Here is a 7,464-nt window from a genome sequence, read left to right as displayed (position 1 = left end):
AAAATATATCTAATTTAAGTTATAATTAATAATTAATTTTTATCATATATTTTATGTGACTTACAACATTTCAATCATTATTTCATCAACTTTATCAAAATATATTAAAACCCCACTAAACAAGAGCTACATAAGACAATATATCTTATATTTTTACGCGTATGAGATAAGCCTAAGTGAACGCATCGTATTGAATATTAATGGCCATAAAAAGTGAAAATCAAAAGGTTAAGTGTATTATCAATCACACGAACATCTATTCTATTTTATGCTTTTATGTAGATATGATAATTCTAAATCATACCATACTCAAACTCCACAGTAAAAGAAGCTCTAACACAAATGGTAACAATTAAAAGGAGGAAATTAGAGTGCTTTTAGATAATATAGTTCAAATATCTCTATTCAACTTATTGGATTTAAAATTATATAGCAATTATTATTTTTATATCAATTAGTTTTATTATTCATTTTTGCCTCTGTAGACTGCTAGTGGATGAAACAAATTGTATAAGTTTTATTCAATTACAATAGCCGATTATTGAAATTAATAATTACAAGGCAAACGATTTCAATTTATCAAAAAAATTTCCGTTTCAAAATTTTCTAACGGCTGAAAAAAATGTTTGGCAACACAAAATCAGAAATCTAAATTAACTGCAGGCTAAAACTGTAAATGATGAATCTGGAAGCTGCACACTATAGAACTACAAATTGCATGAATTAAATAGTAATGCGAAAATAATCTGTAGAAAGAAAACACAAACTGCAGCATGTTTCAAACCGAGGCCTGTGCGCGCACAGTTTTCTTAAGACAGTTTCGCCCCCTCATCGTAGGTGCTGGAGGTTCAGTTCGAGCGGCTGTCTCCCAAGATACAACGGTAATAAGCAGAATTCGAGCACCGCGGTTCTACTCCGACGAACTGATCTAGTATCCGAACAATATCACCACAAGAACAAGACCTTATTGGACAAGGAATGTAGAAAAGAAGAAACTGTGTATGTAGGAATGTAGGTGAGATTTTCGAGTGTGTTAGATTGCTAGAGAATGGGCCTTTTTGTAGGCATACTGTCCATTAATATTGTGACCATTGGGAGTTACTTCCCATTAACACTGTGACCACTGGAGTTTTTTCAATTTAGAAACTCAAAAGTCATTGGAGAAAGTCAAAAAAAAAAAAAATTGGCAAAACGTGGGCTCATCGATGGGGCCATTTTTGCCTTGTTCGGTCCGACATTCGTGTACGCAGATCGCGCCCACACCCAAGTTCAAGGTTCGAATGCCATTTCGGTTAGTGATTTGCATCCCCTGCACGCGCACGTAAAGAGAGCCTCTATGCTACATATGATTAGAAATCTCCAAAACATAGTCATATATAAAGTGGTTTAAGTTTCATTGGTTTTCCTATGTGGGATAAATGCATTTTTTCCTACAAAATGAACTTCCAATAACTAACTTTGAGTTTCAATTTCTCATTCACCCGAGCTTCATTTTTGGTAAATAAATACATGAAATCGATGTTCTCGCGGAGGAGAACACATATCAACTTTGATATTCCACATTGGACCAACGGGTCCCATAAAAAATTGTGTCAAAAGTGAGCCGCTCACTCAATTTTTTCCAACAGCCTCTCATCCCAATCATATCTCTTGCACTCATCTCTATCGCCACCAATTTTCCTAAGCCCACCTGATCCACATTAGGTAAATGTAAACACGTTGAAGTTTTTTTACATGAGTTTGAATTCTGCTTCTTTCACATTTTTGTTGTAAGCCAGAGGCATCCATCAACGTAGGAAGGGCAAACGAGTGAATCACTTTTCTATTTTGTTATATCTGTTAAGTGATATTACGTCACACTGTTCAATAGAAAGGTACCTAAATCCAACAAGAATAGACGTCAATGCCATTGGCTCCTAGTTCATATCCACCCAACATCTCTCCATATTCAATTTTCTCCAGCATTTGAAAATTGGCATGTGATTGAGCTAATTATAATGATAATGGAATAATCAGCAGCAGCTTTAGCGTCAACTCATTCAAAAATCTTCTTCCATTCACCACGCCGTTGAATTCTACTCCGTATTCTTCCAATTTGGGACTCAGTCGGATAGCAAACAGGACGGCCTCAAATGGGATTTCGACTTCAATGGGGTTTCCAAATTTACTCTCGATGTGATAGGAAGAGGTAGTTATAAACTCTTTTTCCACTTCGAATAGAAATAGCCGCAAAAGCAAGCCCTTTTACCAGGAAATTCTGATAAATAAAAGTAACAGGCAAACAAAATCATATACACAAATACTATTACAAGATAGTTTAGCATCGCCCTATTGATGAGTCTAGAGGAAAGACTAGTAAATCATGCAATCCCTGTACCTGTCCAATACTGTTTGAAACTTCACTTCCAGTGCTCCATCCCTCAGAATAAAAACCTTCTCAATTCTTAAAAGAGAAGGCACTTTCATGAAAAATATCATGGTCTATCACTTGGGGGTAAAAAACACAAAAGACTTACTAAGTGGTAAAACGATGTATAAAATCCAACACATGCCCAGTTGGGAAACCCAGCGCATACATGGATGAAGTTGTTGCATAAGGATCCCGTCCTTCTCACGTAAGTTAGGGCTTCGCTCGAATATCGTGTTCTCAAGGCCTTTTCAATATGTATTATCAAAAAATGGAGCCAATAAAATGATGCACCAAACCTTTTATTGTCTGTTCTTTGAATGACACTAGTGTAGATTAATTCCTTCTGATTAATGTAACATTTCGGTATGTGAGGCATTTCACTTCCCTTCTTGGGATTGAAATTGGGAGCACTTCTTGGGAATCGACTAAGACAGAAGGGAAGAGCAAAGAGTAGCTCGATTGAAAGTGAGAGGAAATGTTTGGGTATGGGATTTCTTCTTAGTCCCTATTTGGGCTCCATTAAAATTTTAATGCATTTTTCTCTTTTTTCTTTTTTGTCACACATTTTTCAATAAAATAATAGTACAAGTAAACTCAAAACTTTTTCTTCTCTTTTAACCATATATTATTCAAAAAAATTACTATTTTAAAATACATTTTCCCTAAAATCTCATTAAAACAAAGCCCAGGGCTCAGAAGACGGTCGAAGAAAGATAACTGGCATTAATTCCATAGAATCCTCAGTGATTGAGTCGAGAGATGCTTATTGCACGATCCACCCAACCAAACTAAGCTAATAAATGTTGAATAAGAGGATGCGTGGGGGCCTAGGGATGGAAATCGACCCGATCCTAGCCCCATCGTCAAGACTAAGGAGTTATCTTTGCCAAAAAGCCTTTATCAGAAAAGTCATGAACGAGCAAAAAAAGCTTTGATTGACCAGAGGAAGCACTTGAACCGAAGAAGAACAAGTCTAATAGCCAATATAGGTTTTTGGTCCTTTGATCACATCTCCCAAGAGAGAGAAGGGAAATCTACATTATACCTTCTAGATACTAGTTTCTCAAACATTCTTTGCACATTGTAAGATACTACAAAAAATTAATGTGCAAATGTGAGTTTTGGGAAAGCGAATATTCTAGTGCGACATTTTCATGTACAAGTCATTTATGTGCGAGTAATGAGTCTAGCACGCAGCTCTTGTGCTAATGAAATTTGCATATGATTGAATTTTTTTTGCTTAAACATTGGTTAAGGGAGAAAGTTGTCAGAAAATAGATTCTTTTCCAAAGTTTGCTGATTCTCTATAATTTCTAAGCCTTACAAAATTGATTCAATATGCATTCTCGTTGAAACTTTACATTTTTCAAGGGGGAAGCATAAAATCTTGAGAGTGCAAGTAACTCCTGGAGGTAAGATTTTGTTATTTGTCTCGAATTTTATATACTTTAACCCTCATTTATGATTTTGATTGAGACTAAAAATCTTGACATTTTGAGCATGATCCTGTTTAGAGGCCGCGAAATTTGGTGACGACACACGTATCTAAGTCGGCCAACTAATCAGCTATAAACTCTAAATCGTTGCTCCAACATTTCATGAGAAACGATATTTCAACCAGCAATATACACTAAGGGTATGTTTGATACATTCAAATATTCCATAGAAAATGGAAAATCAATTCCAATTTCATGTTTTTGCTTGTTTGATGGCTCTATTTTCCTATGGCATTCATTTTCTAGCTTTTCATGCCACCGAGGATTTTTCATGCTTTTCAAGGAATTCCAATTCTCATCAAAATGATGAGAATTAGAATTCTCGTTTACTGTAGCACTTTTTATTTTTTTCGATTTTTATTTTTTTTGCCGTGAAAACAAATTCTAAAAATTATTTAAAAAAAATATTTCCCTTTAACTAATAATTTTCATGTAAAACAAAGCCAACCGAACGTCAAAAGATAGATGATTTTCTTTATTTTTTTTATTTTTTATTTTTTTGTTGGCAAGGGAAACAAATTTTATCCCCAATACCAAAAAAATTTATCCGTCTAATTAACAATTTTCATGTAAAATAAAATCAAACGAACATCAAAAAACACTTTTATTTCAACAATTTCCACATGAAAAATTATTTCAATCAAACACAATAATTTACAATTTTTAGGAAAATAATTTCTAAACAATTCAATTAACTGAAATTCGTTTTCCTTCCATCCAAATTCCATCTTTGCAATCAAACGAATCCTAAGACATTTATTGAAACAATTTTTTAAAGTCATTTTTAACCATACATTTAAAAAAAAAAAAATCAAATTTTAACATTTCCATTTTTTTCTTACTTTTTTAACAACAAATTCTCCAAAAAAATCAATTTTCAAAAAATCTTTTCTCAAACACAAGGCCTAATTATTATAACAATATTGTCATTTCGTTCTAAGAATTAGTTATACTTCGCAAAATAAAAATTGCTAAAAATGCTTCCTGGACAGAATTTCTTGAATTTTGGAACAATAAAATAAATAATAGCCAACCTTTTTAATTTTGGTGCAACTAAGGGTGTGTTTAGGCCCCGTTTTTATGTATAATAGATTTTGAATAGTAATTTTTGGGAATATGTGTGGTTAAAAAGTAGAGAAAAATTTTAAGTTTATGTATATATAAAATTATTTTATTGAAAAAATGTATTGTTGAAAATGAGTTTTTATAGAATAATGACTAAATATTAACTAGGATATAAAATGCATAAACTAATTTTGAAATGGCTTTAATAAGTTTGGCATCTTTTCTTTATAAAATAAAACACGTGTTGGATCGAATGACTTTTCTATATCCAATGTGGTTGTCATTTTATTGGCATCAATTATATGCTTTGTGCAAATGCATATACTAGAAACGTGTTCTTGAGAATGATGATTTTATTCCTTTAAAATTGTTGATTTTTCAAGGGTTATTTCTTGCCAGAAATTAAATAAATAAATAAAATGAGCTGACTTTTCGTATTATTAAAGATTAGTCTTAAGTCATGTCATCGATAATGATAAGATCACTATAGTGACATCGTCTAGTTTGAACTATATATTTAGTGCGACAATTAAGTTCCAATTATTCTCATGAAAGTTTATCTTTATGGGCTGCTTCAAGATATTTATTTTGTTGCATGATCGTCGTACTACAAATATCTTGTCTTTATTATGCCAATTTATTTTCTACTTGAAATTGATAAGATAAATTGAAGTATGTAAAGATCATAGTATTCTTGTAATTTAAAGTGGCAACACATTCTTTCCATTTATATCCCTTGTAATGGAAGGGTTGATCTTTCTATCTTTAGTTTATGATATTTAGAATAAAAACAAATCGTCAGGACCACAATAATTGTGGATTTGGACTTATATAGAAAAAAATGGTATAAACCATGTTTAAAATTTGTGACTAACTTGTGTTGTGTCTTGTGACCTATCGTCTTCATCCAATTGGTACAAAGTGAATCTTAATGATCTTGCACTTGATTTCAAACTCAATTTCAAAGAACTTTGTGCTTAAGCATGCTTACACATGATCACGAAAGTTCAGTCGTAAAGTCAAAACGATAAAAAAGATCAAAACAATATTAGATATTATTGAATAAAATATTTCTATCAAAATGGTGCTCATTACACCTTTCAATCTTGTACAATACTACCTTTTGGACATACTCTTTATGATACGTTAGCATAAGCACTCTTGCAGAGAAATGAACCGAGCACAGCTCAGATTTGGCCCACCACCGGGGGTTCTTAGGGGGATCCTCCGTATCTCCTTCTTCTTTCCGTGTCCGCCCTCGCGGGACAAAGCGGGACTGCGGTCCTTGGTTCCCCAGGTACTCGGGAGGAGACCGCTATGCATATTATGAGCGGCAGGGCCTGGCAACCCTGCCTTGCTATACTTGACCGACGGTGGCTCCTTTCCCTTGGGGCTTTGCTCCTGGTTGGCCTAACCGGGGCGGAAGAACTCCTTTCCCTAAGCGTGGTGACTCATTATTCCTTATTCTAATCTTCTGACATCTAGTCTTCCCTTCATTCAATTCTTATCAGCCTTGATTCGATTTCCCTCTAGAATTTAACTATACAATAAACTAAATTAATTCCTCTTTTTTGCCATAAATTTCTTTATATTACAAGTGAGTATGATTTTTGATTAACAAAGCTCTGGTTAAATTGACATGTCTATCGCTTGACAGCAATCAGATTTTACCGTGCACAGTACAACAATTCCATTTTCATCGGCTTGATATTTTCAAATAAGTATTATTAATGATTTCAAAACGTCCTCATCGTGTTATTGTGAATTCATTTAAAACGTATCTATTCCATGAATACATGTAATTTTCAAGTAATTCCAAAATCTGTAGACAAATGAATAAACTTCAAGAAATACTAGAAATTTTAAAGGTAATAACTCTTGATCACTAAACTAATGTGCCTACTAATGATGAATGCAGCACAATTTGAGAAGACCAATGAACTCGAGACACATTCTCAAGTCTTGGCATCACTAATCTTGTTTATGAGATGAACATTCGCTTGAGATGCTATCTTGGCCATTAAAGAGGAATTGTGTGTTTGTTTATTCAAGTAACATAAAGAAACATTAGATTAATACTAATTAAGCCAAAATATTTGTGACCGTTGGCTATTTTACTACATTAGCTGTTTTATTGTGTAATTTTGAGTTTTATTGTTTTTAAATTTACTTATTTAAGTGATTTCTATTCAATTCTTGTATAAATTATATTCAATCTTTTTCATTCTTCCATTAGTCCATATATTTTCCAAATGTATGAGAATCATATATTTACTGTCCAATTCTAATATATAAGACATTATTCTACATCTTTCTTTCATATATTATTCCAAATGAGAGTTCAACAAATTTTACATTTACATATGAATCCATACCAAACTTTTGAAATATTGACTTTAACCAATTGGTTGCATTTATGGGCTCCTGAAAAATTTATGTTAATTTTCGTTAAATTTTATGAGTTTTAAGGGAAAAAAATTGTACGCGTAATAT

The sequence above is a fragment of the Olea europaea genome, chromosome 13 (genome assembly GCF_002742605.1).
Source record: "Olea europaea var. sylvestris chromosome 13, O_europaea_v1, whole genome shotgun sequence".
Classification (NCBI taxonomy): domain Eukaryota; kingdom Viridiplantae; phylum Streptophyta; class Magnoliopsida; order Lamiales; family Oleaceae; genus Olea; species Olea europaea.
Note: the sequence above shows the minus strand (reverse complement) of the source record.